General features: G+C 49.9%; 1 protein-coding gene across 1 annotated transcript in view; it reads right to left on the bottom strand.

The window, feature by feature from the left end:
• The window catches only part of NLRC3 (NLR family CARD domain containing 3), a 376,757-nt gene that overhangs the window by 28,004 nt on the left and 331,021 nt on the right, over window positions 1-17,732 (bottom strand). The gene's annotated exons all lie outside the window — the stretch shown is intronic.

Here is a 17,732-nt window from a genome sequence, read left to right as displayed (position 1 = left end):
TGGTTACAATATTTACTTATGGAATGAAAGACAACTCAGAGTCCAAGATAAAACGTATGATCTTGACATTACTGGAGGGAACTGTAGGGAATCCCAAAATATCTGAAGATTCTGCAATCATACTTTATGTTTTCGCTCCCTTGCTTATCCATTGAGATATGTTTGAGTCAGTTTTTGACAATGCTGTGATTACCCAGATCCTTGGGAATCCTTAAATGGATCTGTTGGTAATTAAGGCAGCTGTATATGGAGTGAAATAAGGCATAAGAAAGGGGTACTCTTATGGCACGACATAGGACGCCCCCTAGTTTTTAAGGTAATCTACAATGTTTCACTCATTATGTTGTAGTTAGAAAACAATGTCTTGAAAAACCTGTAAGCTGCTCCCTCTCGACCATGGGAGGACTTTAATCAGGAGATGAGGATGTTCACAGTGTCAATGCCTGTTAATATAACGTACTGGAGAGAACAAGGGCAGAGTTGCAAGCTAACCACCACTTCAAGAACCCTCGCTTACTAGACGGTGCAAACAGTTTGGTGGTAAAAGACCTACTGCGGGCCTACCAAGAACTTACAGTGAACTTGCAGCCCGCTCACTTATTACTATTGGTTGGCTTTATCGTCACTCTCATTTGCTTGCTTATTATTCAGTGGCTTGCCTTGTCCATGTTGTGTCTGTCCTTCCCCTGAAGCATAGCTTCTTTACCATGCTTTGACTTGGTTGTCTAGTATCCTTCCACTGCTCACTTTCATTTCTTCTTGCTTAAACACTCCATAAGAAGGCATGTGTTTTCTCTCCCTCGGGTGCTTCTCCCCCTCAAATATCCGCTCCATGTTGTTGTGGATATAGTGTGCTGCAAGCTGTCTCTTGTGCGCTTCTCCACACCAACCTCCTTCCTCTACCACGCTCCAGGTTTACTTCTTCCTCATGAGCTTCTCCCTTGCCCTGCCCTCGCTTTCCCCCTCCAACACCTACTCCCTGTTGTTGCTTCACACCCTCCTTCACTTCTACCCTCCCCCAGCGGTCGTTTTTATCCTTTTTTTCAAATATATATATATATTTTTTTACCTTAATTATTTTTGGAGAACCAAGAAGTAAATAGCTGCCGGCCGCTCTGATTTAAAGTAATAGAAAGTCTGCCATACTTCTATTTCGTTTTTCATTTACAGATCCACCTAGGGTCAGCATTATTTTGAAGGCATGCTCATGCCTATAAAACAGCATAGCAGGCATCACTGTCCCGTTTTTGCTGCTTTTCTTTCTTTTGGCCATGCTGCACAGTATCTTGCCGATGCTCTGCAGCATCACCAAAAAGGTGAGACCTATTGGCTCTGCCAATTCTATTTAAACAGTGGGGTTACAATGGCGTACTTTAGTCTCTGCAGGAACACATCTGAAGTTTAGGAAGAACTGACCAATCTTGTAGTGATCGTGTGTTAGCTGTTTGACAATATTTAATGGTTTCACATTGCAAAGATTCCAGAGAGGAAGGGTAAGAGATCAATAATGATCACAGTGATATTTTTCAGTCTTACTTATCTGGTGTGTGGCTAGCATTAACTAGATTCAAGTAAAGAGATCGCAGCTACAGTGAAACTGGACTGGAGTAAAGTATTTTTGTCAGTGAAGAATTACATTATGCAGTATCAGCGACGGTGAGATGACAGCACCTGAAGAGCTCCTTGAAATGTCATAACAGTAAATTTGCTTGAGAAAGCACCACCTAGGGGGGTGTGGCCACGCAGCCGAGCGTGGCGCACGCTTAACTGTTCGGCTCCGGAGGGGCCGACTTCAAATGGGTGCCTGGACGCGCTGAATCGGGCGATCTCGTGCCCAGAGAGGAGAGGGACGACTGCTGCGGACGGGGGGGGACCGCGGAGGTGCGGACTCGCCCCCTGGAGTGGGCTCCCGAGTGGCTGGAGCTGCCCGGGACTAAGGAGAGAGGCCGCGGCCCTGTCGACGGGCGGGGCCGGGACGCGCTGGGCTGGGAGGCTCCCCGTGTCGGAGCACTGAAGGTGAGCGGCTGGTACGCCCGGGGCTGCTTAGGCACGGCTGCGGCCCCGGGGACGGCCTCCGACGGACTCGTGCGCCCTGGCGCAGGCCTGGACCCGCGAGGTCGCCGCCGGATTGCGGCCGAGATCCCGGATTGGGCGGTGTGCTGCGCCCGGCATCGGATTCGGACGCGGGCCCACCCTGAAGGGGGGGGGGGGGGTGCGGATCGGAGCGTCTGGTGGCGAGATGGCCCCCTGCTCAAGGGGCGGAACCTGGTGCCTCCTGGCTGCGGGACTGCATACAACGAGGAGACGGGGGGCCTCCCGGGGCTGCCCGGTGAGGGGCCCGCTTTGGGTACGCCCCTCTGGGGGACGCACAATCGGTGCGCCGGTGTTGGATGCCCAGGGGCCCACGGATGCCGACGACGGGACTCTCTACGCCCAGGGCGGCCCGAGACGAGCGTTGATTGTCCTTTGAGGGGCGGGGCAGTGTGGAATCACCCTGCGCCATCCGCCATCGACTGCCAGAGTTGGGGGCCAGGTGCCTTTGTTCCCAGGTGCGGGCCCCCCTTGGTTGACTGAACCGGTGCCGATCTGAAGGCCTGCTGCATCCACCCCTCCTACACACAACGACGCAAATCTACGAAAGCACACCTGCCCCGGTTTAGCCCAGGACTGGTTCCTCATCTGTGGAGCGTGACGCACGCATGATCGTTTGGTCCGCGGGGGGCCACCGGCGGACCCAGGCCTGAGCGCACTGGATCGGACGATCCTCTATCGCGGGACGGACGCGGTAATCCGCGCGAACGTGGGGGGCCGCTGGGACCTGTTTGGTGGAACCGGGCCACACAACGTAGGTGGAGTCCCTTGACCCGGCCGCTTGCCGCCGCTTACAGCGCTGGGTGTAGCTGGCGGAGTGCCTGGGGCTCTCCCTGGAGCGATCAGATCCAGAGACTGCGACAACAGTGCCCTGGGCTAGTAGACAAATCAACAGCAAACAGCATAAGCGCCTGAACGGTGCGCTAGACTCACTGAGTCACCCCTCCCTGCCTGGCCAATGCCCCCCAAGGGCAGACATAAGAGCAAAGCCATGGACCCCCTGACACATACACCACTGGGGGACAATGAACCGACCATGCAGAACCAGTCGCAAATAAAAATACAAGACACTCTAGACAAGATACTGGGAGCCATTGAGGACACCAAATCCACATTACAGCGCGACATCAATCAAGTGGCGATAGAGGTGGGCCTCCTGAGAGCCGATCACCACAAATTGGCCGACAGAGTAAAAGAAGTGGAAGCAACGCTAGCGGAAGTCATCCCAAAACAAGCAGCCGTATCAGCGGAGGTGACCTCCTTAGCTGGCAGAGTGGCGAAGCTCGAGCAGCAAGCTGAAGACGCAGAAGGTAGAAATAGGAGGAACAATATTCGCGTGGTGGGCCTCCCTGAGGGGGCCGAGGGGACGAATATAGTGGAGTTTCTGGAGAAATGGCTAAGCACAGTTGTCGCACCAGGATGTCTGACCCCCTTTTACTCACTGGAGCGAGCACACCGTGTGCCAGCTAGACCACTCGCTCCTGGCAGGCCACCACGAGCAGTAATAGCTAAACTCCTGCACTACAGAGACAGAGACATCCTCTTACAGAAAGCCAGGGAAACCGGCCCGTTTAAAGTAGCCAATGGCGAAGCGACATTATTCCCTGACTTCAACTTGGAGGTCCAAAATAAGCGCGCCTCCTTCTTAGCCATTAAAAGAACCTTGCGAGAAGAGGAGATACAGTACTTGCTGCTCTACCCAGCAAGACTACGAGTGATTGCGGAGGGGAAAACCACGTTCTTCCAAACTCCAGAGGAGGCATGGGAATGGCTCGAAAGATCTGGGACACGGCCGACGCGACCTGCACCGGAGAACCGCGGGCGGGCGGGACCCAGCGGACCCCGATGGGGAAAAGACCCAGAGACCGCCAGCGGCTGGCGCCAACGCGGACACAGAGAGAAACTGGCAAGAGAGAGGCCCTGGAAGCGGCGGCCAAGGTGGGTGGAGAGTCATTGCCCCGGGAGGTCTCTGAAGAGGAATCGGACGATACGGTGGTGTCCTCGCCCGATGGCTCTGGGGATTCGACTTACACACCAAGAGTGACCCCGCAGACCGCTGACGAACTTGCATAGATTGAACCCGCACCGGCGCTGAAAGGCGAGACAAGATAAGTAGTGAAATGGCCCCTCCGGACCTGGCCACTCCCCCGGACCAGACTCTTGCCTGTCAGTCCTGACTGGCGAGTATTGCATTGATGTGTTTGAATAATTTGCAGTGTTGCAGAACTTATTGGGCAGCCTACAGTTCCGGAGGTGCCCTGGGGATGGGGAGTTGGGGTTTGCAGTTACTAGTTATATCGGCTACATGTGCGAAATGGTATGAGCATGAGGAAGGTACAAGCTTGTGGGGGAATCGATCGGGGCCATGGGCGTGCCGGCCCTACATACAACAGGCCTTGAGAATAGGATGGCGGACTACAATATCATAACTTGGAATGTTAGGGGGATGGGTACTCCTGCTAAGAGACATAGAATTCTTTCCTTTCTAAAAAGGAGAGGTGTGCAGATAGCTATGTTACAGGAAACCCATCTCGCACCTGGAGAGGGAGAGAAACTAAGGCGTAGATGGAGGGGACAGGTGTTTGCCACAGAATATTCAACTTACGCAAGGGGAGTCCTGATTTGGATTAGGGCGGGGGTCCCCTTCACGATTGATTCCTCCAACATAGACAGAGAGGGAAGGTTTGTCATATTGGAAGGGAAATTACAGGAGCTCCAGTTGACCCTGAGTTGTATATACGCCCCCAACCAGGACCAAACATCATTCATGACGGACCTGTCTAGGCACCTCACTCGTCAACACATGGGGGAAGTACTAATAGGAGGAGACTTTAACGCAGTGCTCGACATTGACTTAGCTAGATCTACCCCCCCACTACAGGGAGCAACATCAACCAAAACAGCAAAAAAACTAGTTGGGTGGCTAGACGACTGGGGGCTGGTAGATGCTTGGCGGTTTCAACACCCAGCGACCAGGGATTATTCGTTTTATTCGGGTCTCCATCAGGTACACACTAGAATCGATAGGATAGTTTGCACCGCGGGACTGGCTCGAAATATGACCCATGCTGAGTACCTTGCCCGCACAATATCAGATCACAACCCTCTATTACTGACATTGAGAGTATCACAGGACAGACCCCCCATACCATCATGGAGAATGCTCCCGACAGCGTTAGAAGACCAGGCATACAGGGAGGAATTACGATGCTACCTAACAGAACATATAGAAACAGAATATTCAACTTACGCAAGGGGAGTCCTGATTTGGATTAGGGCGGGGGTCCCCTTCACGATTGATTCCTCCAACAAAGACAGAGAGGGAAGGTTTGTCATATTGGAAGGGAAATTACAGGGGCTCCAGTTGACCCTGAGTTGTATATACGCCCCCAACCAGGACCAAACATCATTCATGACGGACCTGTCTAGGCACCTCACTCGTCAACACATGGGGGAAGTACTAATAGGAGGAGACTTTAACGCAGTGCTCGACATTGACTTAGATAGATCTACCCCCCCACTACAGGGAGCAACATCAACCAAAACAGCAAAAAAACTAGTTGGGTGGCTAGACGACTGGGGGCTGGTAGATGCTTGGCGGTTTCAACACCCAGCGACCAGGGATTATTCGTTTTATTTGGGTCTCCATCAGGTACACACTAGAATCGATAGGATAGTTTGCACCGCGGGACTGGCTCGAAATATGACCCATGCTGAGTACCTTGCCCGCACAATATCAGATCACAACCCTCTATTACTGACATTGAGAGTATCACAGGACAGACCCCCCATACCATCATGGAGAATGCTCCCAACAGCGCTACAAGACCAGGCATACAGGGAGGAATTACGATGCTACCTAACAGAACATATAGAAACTAACCAGGGATCCACTTCCGCCAGAGGCATAGAGTGGGAGACACTCAAAGTGGGGACACGGGGTCACTGTCTTGGACAGTCGGTGGGGATAACACGTACGCTTGAGAGAGAATTAAATGCATTGGAGAGGGTCATACATGAGGGGGAGCTGAGACAGGGCTCCGCAGGGCAAGTGGATGAAGAGTATGAACGTGCACGTAGAGAGCACTCCCAAGCTGAAGATACTTGGCATCCATACAGTCAGAGGAGGGGAGATCCGGTAGACTTTTGGCATGGCTGGTGCGCCCGTACAGAGATAGTGACCCTATTGCAAGTGTACTAGACATGGGGGGAACACACAGACTCAGCCCAGAATCCATTAACGACGCATTTAGAGATTACTATACACACCTATACAGGAAGCCCACAGACTTGAGGACGGGGACCCTTGACAATTTCCTAACGGATACCCCTACCGGTATTGAGCCCAGAGGGCAGGGTCGGCTTTGGGGGCCCAGTGACCGCGGATGAGACAACTGAAGCAATTGCACAGTTGGCCCCTGGGAAGACCCCAGGTACAGATGGTCTCCCTATGGACTTTTATAAAAAGTATAAATCCTTACTAGTCTCCAGACATATAGAAATGTATACGGAATCGGCAAAGAACGTAGAACTTCCACGCACACTGCGTGAGGCATTGGTAGTACCACTTCCTAAAACAAACAGCAGGGAGGCATCAGTAACAGACTTTCGCCCACTATCAATGCTAAATAGCGACTTTAAGATCCTCAGTAAGATCCTGGACAACCGGCTATTACCTCTTATGCCCACCCTGATACATCCTGACCAGAACGGTTTCATACCTGGTCGAAGCACCTCTCTAAACCTTAGGCGTATTTTCTCTATCATACATATGCCCAGTGAATCGAAGCCGCCAACCGGGATCATGCTAGCAGTGGACTTTGAAAAGGCCTTCGACTCAATTAGATGGGACTACCTGAGGGCGACAATGTTAAAGATGGGTCTGGGTGAGGGCTGGGTCGAATGGGTGGATCTGTTATACTCATCCCCACTGGCAAGGGTCAAGACAGGTAGGACAATCTCTGGTGCTTACCCAGTGCACCGAGGAACTAGACAGGGATGCCCCCTATCTCCATTGTTGTTCGCCCTGGCGATGGAGCCCCTGACGGCCTGGGTACGAGGGGACGGAGCGGGTAGAGGGATTCAGTGGGGACCAACTGACCACATTATCTCGCTATATGCAGATGACATCCTGATCTATCTTAGAGATGGGGCGAGCGGTCTCCCCTGGGCCCTGAACGCCCTGAACGCTCTGGAGGAGTTTGGAGAGGTGTCAGGATTAAGACTTAACTGTAATAAAACATATGTGTTCCCCCTGATGCCCGGATATAGATGTCCTGCAACGTGCCCAACAGACCTGAAATGGGCCTCACGGACATTTAGATACCTGGGGATCCAGATCTATCATGACGTGGGAGACCTAAGAGAGGGCAACCTTGGTAGTGCGCTTCGATCCCTGAGATCCTCGGTAGAATTTTGGCGCTCTCTGAAACTGTCGGTGATGGCCAGAGTGGCGCTCTCCAAGATGATCATGCTCTCCGACTTCTCTATTACTTCACCAACTTGCCACTGTTAATACCCCGAGCATGGTTCCGCGATCTGAACGCATTACTCAGAGAACTAATATGGGACAATGGGCGCAGGCGAACAACACTTACAACTATCTGCAGGCCACCCAACACGGGTGGCCTGGGAGCCCCCGACTTTGAGGCATACTACCTGGCATCCCAATTACAGTGGATACCCGGCTGGCTTGCGGGCCAGGGCCAACTGGATTTGTATACAGCCCAAGGAGCAATTGACACGGCGTGGATTGCGGCATGCATGACAAACAGAAAGATAACCCCCCCCTGGGAACAATATAATGATAAAAGTGGCAATGGCATGCTGGAAAAGATGCACGAAAAGGGTGGGAGTGGGCCCTCCATATTCCCCAGCTCTGCCACTGGCGGTGCTCGCCATAGAACCTAGGGGGAGGGGGCCGGGAAGCACGGGACTTGGCCCCTGGTTGTCAGCTGGAATAGAAGTAGTGTGAGGACTCTTCAAGGAGGGAGTGATGACGGGATTTGCTGAATTAACGGAAGAGGGTGTTCCCGGGGGCAGTTCCTGCTTTACGGGAGGCTAGAACACACTCTTAAAACTCACTGGGACACGGTGAATGCGGAACCTGCCACACATGAGGTCCTGCACTCACTGTTGACATTAGGGGAGGAATCACATCTGATCACCAAAATATATCGGACCCAAGTTGAGTCAGCCTTAGACCCATTACGGTCGCTGAGAGGACGGTGGGAGGGCACAATTGGGCGGGAACTAACTGACTCAGAGTGGAAGAGAATACTGGCCTACCCCCGGAAGATATCACGTAATACACGGTTAAGATACATTCAATACAATTATTTGCACAGAACGTACCTCACACCTCACAGACTGTTCCGTATATATGGAGGGACTTTGGGGACTTGCCCGAGATGCGGAGGAGGAGGGGCGGATTTTGACCACATGGTCCGGACTTGCCCAGCGATCCAGATAGGCTGGAGGGAAATATTGCCCACCCTGACTGAATTGTTTGAGTTTGAGTTGAGACCCACCCCTGAGCTGTGCCTGCTGGGCCTCAGACCGGCTGCGCTTTGCGGAAAAGTGAAGGGGCGCTTTCTGGACCTTTCCCTGGCCCTTTATAAGAGACTAATCTTGAGGGGCTGGAAGACCACAGACCGTCCTCTGCTGTCCGACTGGAAAAGGGATATATCAACATGGTCTAGAGCTGAACTACAGGTCCTAAAAGCAGAAGAAGCCAGGAATATTCGCCAGGTCCCTATAGCTCCGGGGTGGGAGAATTTAATGACGAGTTGGGAGAGTATAAATAAGAGGCTGGCAGGCCCAGTAGGAGAAACCAGTGAAATCCAATCCCCACCGAGGTTGGAACCAAATGGTGGAAGTACATAGATAGACACCCAAAAACAGACCCAGACCACACGTAGATCACATCAAGAGTAAGGGTGTGAGGACAGTTGGAACTCTGACCCCCACTCCACTGACAGTAATAGCAAGCAACGTGAGTGACCCGCCACTCCCACGGTGCGCCGGTGCGCCCTGGGTTGACATCTTCCCTCACCCAAAAACGAATACAATATAGTACCTTCAAGCTAACAATCACAAAAGCCATTCACACAAAGCCGTAAAGTTGACCTTTTGGGGTCCTTTGTTTTCTTTTTTCTCCCCTTCTTACTTTTCCTCACCTCCAACCGGTCCAATATGACTGTCACCAGAAATTGTATATCACATACCTTGTGTTCTCCCTCTCCCCCACTTTCCTCTTCCCCCCCTACCACCCTTATCTTCCTGCACTTAACCCTCTACGCCACCCTCCCAAGTTACAAGGAAGAAGGGGTTCAAGTTTGTTGTTTGATTGTTGATTATGAAGGAACAGCGAATTGAAGAAAGGAAACACGCTTTAACAAGTAAATGAGCACAATTTGTTGAATAAAGACCATTAAGACAAATGACAATAAAAAGTGCAAACAATGAGCAAAAGGTAGAATATAGCATAATAAACAAAAAATGCATGTAAAATGAACAAGTATGAAACTGTGCAACAACAAAATGTTAATAAAAATATATTAAAAAAAAAAAAAAGAAAGCACCACCTAAAATAAACTAAATAGTCAATAGTAAAGACAATTAATGGTCCCCGATATAAACCGGAAACACAGTATAAAAACAATACTGTCGCTTGTAGAAACTTGGCAATCATTGCATCCTGCTCCGCGGGGACAGTGACGCAATTCAGGTTTTCCGCTCTGTGAGGAAGATTCTGAACACACTACTTTAGTAAAAGCATTTTTTGGCTACTAACAATATTTTTTTGCCTTTATTCCGCATTTATGTCATTTCTTATCTTTTAACACCTTCCCTAATTTTCTCGGGATGTTTTCATCCTCATCGTTTTCTAAAAAGCTGGCGCTTTTTGATAAAAGCCCGGCTTATAGGGGTGGGGAGGAAGATGTCAAGGAAAGATGGTTATGTGTGGTGTGTTTTCCTGAATCTCACTGCAACAAGGACTGTGCATTTGTCAGAAAATATCCTACAGGCAGATGAGAACCCAGAGAAGGGGTACGTCTCAGGCTTAAAAAAGGGAGAAATTGGGCTTGGAGTATTACCTTCTGCTCCAGGGAACAAATACCACCCTTCTGCCCTCTACTCTTCCCAGGAGGCCTCTTCTGCCACTTAAAGATGGAGTGGGCATCAACTCGCCATGCCCAGCACTCCCATTCTGGTAGTCATAGAGGAGCAGAAGATCGATGTTGAGACTCACCCACATAGCAATGTGGAGGAGTTCAGAGTTTTTTGGGTCGACATCGAGGCACCTGTTTATGTTGAGGAATATGTCGACATTGGAAAGTACGCCGACCTTCAAATCTCTCCTTCTTCAGCCTAAATTATGGTGTCATTGGTTCACAAACCCAGGTAGAAAGAGGCTCTTTTGTCGTTATTTAATCAAGAATCGGCTCGTGGTGACAGCAGTCTCGACAGGGGGAAGATGATCAACCCCACATTTCTGCATCACCATCCTATCAAGGAAGGGTGCAGCCTCCACAACATTCTTCGGCGGGACCGAAGCCTGTTCTTGTTCCTCACCAGCAAGAAGTCAGGTATAGAGAGGATCCTCACTGATACTTCATAGAGAAATCTTCCTCTGGGCATTCTTAGAAGACATCCTGGCAGTAAGAAACAGAATATATTTCCCCGCAAAGGCACTTTTGTTTTCATTGGTCTCTGTCTTACAGTCCAAGAGGAGTCATAAATTAAGAACGCCTCCCCCACCCCCCTATTCACGTTCTGCTTCATCTTCCTCTTCTGGTTGGAGGCAGTTTTGTCAGCTTCACTGGAATCTACGCCTACGATTTCTTCAGAAGATGATCTTTAGCCTTTCTTGACTTTTCTAACAGGGCTATTTGGAAGTTCAATTTACAGAACACAAAGCCAGACGTCAGTACATCATTTCTTAAAGGATCCAAATAAAGTTGCAAGCTTGTCCTATTATTCGTTCGCGAATTGCAAATTGCGAGTCACAAAACAAAATGTACAACAGTGTTAACCACACTGTTTCTGATTCCCAAATGGGTCACATGGGTCTTTGCCTCATTAATGTTCATGAGGCAGGTCGCAACTTGCGACCCATTTGGGAATGGCCACACTCGCAGGGATGGTGGCCTGCTGGAGTGACCAGACCACCATGTCTGTGACTGCTTTTTAAATAAAGCAGTTTTTTAAAAAAATGCATCCCGTTTTCCTTAAAGGAAAACGGTGTGCATTTAAAAAATAAAAATGAAAAGTTTTCTTTTAATTTTTTCAGAGTACGTAGTGGACCGTGGGGCCACTGCCTCCTCTGAAAAAACATTTTCGCTACCATTCACAAAGGAGGAGTCCCTTGGGGACCCCTTCCATGTTTGCGAATGGATTACCACTGCAAATGTCTTGCGACCGCATTCCAGGTCACAAAACATTCTTACATCCCCCTGCGAGTCACAATTGGGATGGGACCCCCTTGGCACAACCCTTCCTAATAGTGAGTCGTAAGCACATTTTGTGAGTCAGTCATAGGTTACTGACTCGGAAAATGAGGATGGTACATACCATAAGGCCTAAGTGATTTGCCCAGAAACCCAAGATGTTATGGCAACGCCGCTAGTTTTTTTAAGGCAAAGCCCTTCACTTTTGCAGTTGTTGAACCATCAATGCATCACTGTAGTTGGGCTTCAGGCAGACCTCTTTTCAGTCAGAAGCAGTAAACACGCTGACTGTGTATTTTCACTGTTCCTATTATCAATCCCAACATGCAGACTGTTTTGTACTGGCTAAAAAAAAAGGGGTCGCTGGAAGGCACACTGTTGGTAAAACCAGCTGCATCTATGTAATCTGGTCATTTCTCACAGCTAAAACGGTTATCAAGCATGCAGCTCATTTGTGTGTTCCACAGTGACAGCTGATCTGTAATCCACCCCACTCCAATCTAACCCACTCCACCCCCACTCCACTCTACCCCAATCTATCCCACTCCACAACCCTAATCTACCCCACCCCAAGCCACCTGAGTGGGTGATAAATTCCTCTCCACTGGCAAAGTTTCTGGAATTTTGGCCACTTTGGAGTTTTTCCTGTGCTTGGCTCACCAACAATAAGTTGGCAAGCGAGAATTGGCGTCCCCTCGTACAATTTTCAGGCACTAGGAGGGCACACAGCGAGATTCCTACTCAAATAGCATCACAATCAACACAAGCAGCAGCACCCTGTGGCACGCTGTGTGTTGCCATTCGTGCTGATTTTTCAGCACATTAAGAGCTCTCGGTGCTAAAAACAGTGTAAGCCTATTTCCGCCTGTACAAGTTCAAGGAACTCCAGGGAATCTGGCAGAGTTTTCATATAACTCCGCAGAACCAAGCCCACCCCTAAAGCCACCCTAATATACCACTATATCCTCTGTCTCAATCTATCCCACTCCACTTTACTCCACCCCAATCTTCCCTACTCTAGCCCCTTTCATCTACACTCTACTCCACTCAAATCTTTCCCAACCTACTCCACTCCAATCTACCCCACTCCAATCCATCCCACTCCTCTCTACCCAACTAAAACTCTACCCTAATCTACCCAAGCCACTCTACCTCAATCTACCACACCCCAATCTTCCCTGCTCCACCCTACCTCAATCTACCCCACTCCAATGTAACCCAATCCACGTCACTCCACTCCATTTCAATCTCCCCCACTCTACCCTCACTCCACCCCACTTCACCCCAATCTACCCCACTCCACTCAACTCTACCCCAATCTACCCCACTCCACTGTACCCCAATCTACCCCACCCCACTCTTCTCTTCCCCACCACAATCTACCCAACTCCACTCTATCTCCATCTAGCCCACTTCATTTAACCTCAATCTACCCCACTCACCTCTCCCCAATCTACCTCACTCTATTCTCCCCAGTCTACCCCACTCCAGTCTACCCCAATCTACACCACTTTAATCTATCTCACTCCACTCTACCTCAATCTACCCAACTACACTTTACCCACCCTACCCCACTCTAGTCTACCCCACTCAACTCTCCCTAATCTATTCCACTACCGCCTAATACAATCTAACCCACTCCAATTTACCCAAGACCCCACTCTAATCTACCCAACTCCACTCCAATCTACCACACTCTACCCCAATCAACTCTAACCAAATCTATCCCACTCAACTCTACCAAATCTATCCAACTCCAATATACCCCAAACTACCCCACTCCACCACAATCTCCCCAACTCCACTCTGTCCCTCTCCACCTCACTACAATCTACTCCACTTTACCCAATTTACGCACTTCAGTCTATCTCAGGCTGCCCCACTATACCCAACTCCACTCTTCCCCAATCTACCCCACTACACTCCTCTCAACCTCACTCTACGACACTCCACTCTACTACTCCATTCTACCCCACTCCACTGTACCCCAATCTACCCCACTCCAACTACCCCAATTTACCCAGCTCTAATCTACCCCACTCCGATCTACCCCACTCAATTCCAATCTACCCCACTCCAATCTACTATGCTCTACCCAATCTACCCCACTCTACTCTAACCCAATTTATCCCACTCCACTCTACCCAATCTACCCACTTCAATCTACCTCAGGCTGCCCCAGTATACCCGACTCCACTCTGCCCCAATCTACCCCAACCAACTCAAACTCACTCTACCACACTCCATTCTACTACTCTAATCTACCCCACCCCACTCCAATCTACCTCACTCCAATTACCCCTATTTACCCCACTCTAATCTACCCCACGCCTATCAACCCCAATCCAATCAACCACATTCAACCCCATTCATCCCACTTCACTCTACCCAATCTACCCCACTCTAATCTACCCACTCCACTTTACCACAATCTCCCCAGCACCACTCTGCCCCAATCCACCTCACTACAATCTACTCCACTCTACCCAATCTACCCACTTCACTCTACCACAGGCTGCTCCACTATACCCAACTCCACTCTACCCCAATCTACGCCACCCCACTCCACCTCACTTTACCACACTCCACTCTACTACCCCAATTTACCCCACTCTAATCTACCCCTCTCCGACCTACCCTACTCCACTCCAATGTACCCCTCTCCAATCTACCACACTCTACCCCAATCAAAGACAATCTATTCAACTCAACTCTACCGAATCTACCCAAATCTAATCTACCCCAATCTACCCCACTCCACCACAATCTCCCCAACGCCACTCTGTCCCACTCCACCACACTACAATCTACTCCACTTTACCCAATCTACCCACTTCAGTCTACCTCAGGCTGCCCACTATACCCGACTCCACTCTTCCCCAATCTACCCCACTCCACTCCTCTCAACCTCACTCTACGACACTCCACTCTACTACTCCAATCTACCCCACTCCACTGTACCCCAATCTACCCCACTCCAACTACCCCAATTTACCCAGCTCTAATCTACCCCACTCAATTCCAATCTACCCCACTCCAATCTACTATGCTCCACCCAATCTACCCCACTCTACTCTAACCCAATTTATCCCACTCCACTCTTCCTAATCTACTCGACTCTAATCTACCCCAATTTACCCCACTCCACTCTACCAAATCTACCCACTTCAATCTACCTCAGGCTGCCCCAGTATACCCGACTCCACTCTGCCCCAATCTACCCCAACCAACTCAAACTCACTCTACCACACTCCATTCTACTACTCTAATCTACCCCACCCCACTCCAATTACCCCTATTTACCCCACTCTAATCTACCCCACGCCTATCAACCCCAATCCAATCAACCACATTCAACCCCATTCATCCCACTTCACTCTACCCAATCTACCCCACTCTAATCTACCCACTCCACTTTACCACAATCTCCCCAGCTCCACTCTGCCCCAATCCACCTCACTACAATCTACTCCACTCTTCCCAATCTACCCACTTCACTCTACCACAGGCTGCTCCACTATACCCAACTCCACTCTACCCCAATCTACGCCACCCCACTCCACCTCACTCTACCACACTCCACTCTACTACCCCAATTTACCCCACTCTAATCTACCCCTCTCCGACCTACCCTACTCCACTCCAATGTACCCCTCTCCAATCTACCACACTCTACCCCAATCAAACAAAATCTATTCAACTCAACTCTACCGAATCTACCCAACTCTAATCTACCCCAACGTACCCCACTCCACCACAATCTCCCCAACTCCACTCTGTCCCACTCCACCACACTACAATCTACTCCACTTTACCCAATCTACCCACTTCAGTCTACCTCAGGCTGCCCACTATACCTGACTCCACTCTTCCCCAATCTACCCCACTCCACTCCTTTCAACCTCACTCTACGACACTCCACTCTACTACTCCAATCTACCCCACTCCACTGTACCCCAATCTATCCCACTCCAACTACCCCAATTTACCCCACTCTAATCTACCCCACTCCGATCTACCCCACTCAATTCCAATCTATGGCACTCCAATCTACCATGCTCTACCCAATCTATCCCACTCCACTCTAACCCAATCTATCCCACTCCACTATACCCAATATACCCCACTCTAATCTAACCCAATCTACCCCACTCCACTCTACCAAATCTACCCACTTCAATCTACCTCAGGCTGCTCCACTATACCCGACTCCACTCTGCCCCAATCTACCCCAACCCACTCAAACTCTAGCACACTCTATTCTACTACTCTAATCTACCCCACTCCACTCTACCCCACTCCACTCTACCTCACTCCAATTACCCCTCTAATCTACCCTACGTCAATCAACCCCACTCCAATCAACCACATTCAACCCCATTCATCCCACTCCACTCTACCACAATCTCCCCAGCTCCACTCTGCCCCAATCCACCTCAATACAATCTACTCCACTCTACCCAATCTACCCACTTCAATCTATCTCAGGCTGCTCCACTATACCCAACTCCACTTTACCCCAATCTACGCCACCCCACTCCACTCCACCTCACTCTACCACGCTCCACTCTACTACTACCCCAATTTACCCCACTCTAATCTACCCCTCTCTGATCTACCCTACTCCACTCCAATCTACCCCACTCCAATCTACCACACTTTACCCCAATCCATTCTAACACAATCTATTCCACTCTGCTCAATCTACCCCACTCCACTGTACCCATTCTACCCACTTCAATCTACCTCAAGCTGCTCCACTATACCCCACTCCACTCTACCCCAAGCTACCCCACCCCACTCCACCTCACTCCACTCTACTACTCCTATCTACCCCACTCCACTCTACTCCAATCTACCCCATTCCTATTACCTCAATTTACCCCACTCTAATCTACACTACTCTGATCTACCCCACCCCAATCTACCCCACTCTATCACACTCTACCCCATTCTATCCCACTCCATACTGCCCAATCTACCTCACTCTAATCTACCCCAATCTACCCCACTCTACTCTACCACAATCTCACCAACTCCACTCTGTCCCAATCCACTTCACTACAATCTACTCCACTCTATCCAATCTACCCATTTCAATCTACCTCAGGCTGTGCCATTATACCCGACTCCACTCTACCCCAGTCTACCCCACCCCACTCCACCTCACTGTACCACACTCCACTCTACCACTCCAATCTACCTCACTCCACTCTACCCCATCTCCCCAATTGCAATCTACCCCACTTCACTCCACTACAATCTACACCAATCTACCCCACTCCATTCTACCCCACTCTACCCCAGTCCACTCTATCCCAATCTACCCTAGTCCTCTCTACTACAATCTACCTCACGCTACTATACCCCACTCCACTCTACCCAAATCTGCCCAACTACATTTGATAGCAATCCACCCCTCCCAACCACACTTCACTCAACCTCATCTCACTCCAGTCAATCCCACCCCACTCTACCCCAACTCACCCCACTACACTCTACCCTTCCCTACCCCACCCCATTACATTTTAGCCATGCTGAACAGCAGTCATACGTGTGTACATCAGAGCTAAAACACATTGGCAAAGCCAATAGCTCTCGCATAGGTAACACCTATTGCCTTTGCCAATGCTTGTTATGAATTGGGCTGGATAATTATCTTTAAAAACTTTGTTCTGAGATCTCACACATTCTGTTTTTTATAATTTCAGAGGGAATTCCTCAGTTGAAGAAACAGAATTGTCCATATTCTCAGTGAACGTTCTCTGCTCACTCTTGCTGATTCTACTGTTCTGACAGCCAGCTTCCAACTACAGTCACTCCTAATATTCCCCTTATGGGGGCCTCGAAGCACCAGCCTTTTCCGTACTGCACCATGGTCCCATTCCAATGTGCTGCTTTACCTCTGTCAGGCCGTGCTAGTTTCTGCTCCACGTCAAACAGTGCATTCCATTCTTTGCTTAGCTGATTACCCATTTCTTACAGAAAAGCCAGGTTACATATTGACCACCCATCACTATTGGTCAGGGCTTACATTGCCATACTTTATACACACTCCAGTCAGATAGTTCCTGCATGGTTCACCTATGCCGTCATTTCCTCCCGACCTCCCTCCACTCACTGCCAAATAGTTCTGGGATGGCTCCCACCAACAAGCAGAATCAAAGGTCTTCTTCCTCTCCTCCCGCA

Source organism: Pleurodeles waltl, chromosome 10, assembly GCF_031143425.1.
Source record: "Pleurodeles waltl isolate 20211129_DDA chromosome 10, aPleWal1.hap1.20221129, whole genome shotgun sequence".
Lineage (NCBI taxonomy): Eukaryota > Metazoa > Chordata > Amphibia > Caudata > Salamandridae > Pleurodeles > Pleurodeles waltl.
Note: the sequence above shows the minus strand (reverse complement) of the source record. Positions and strands in the feature narration are given on the sequence as shown.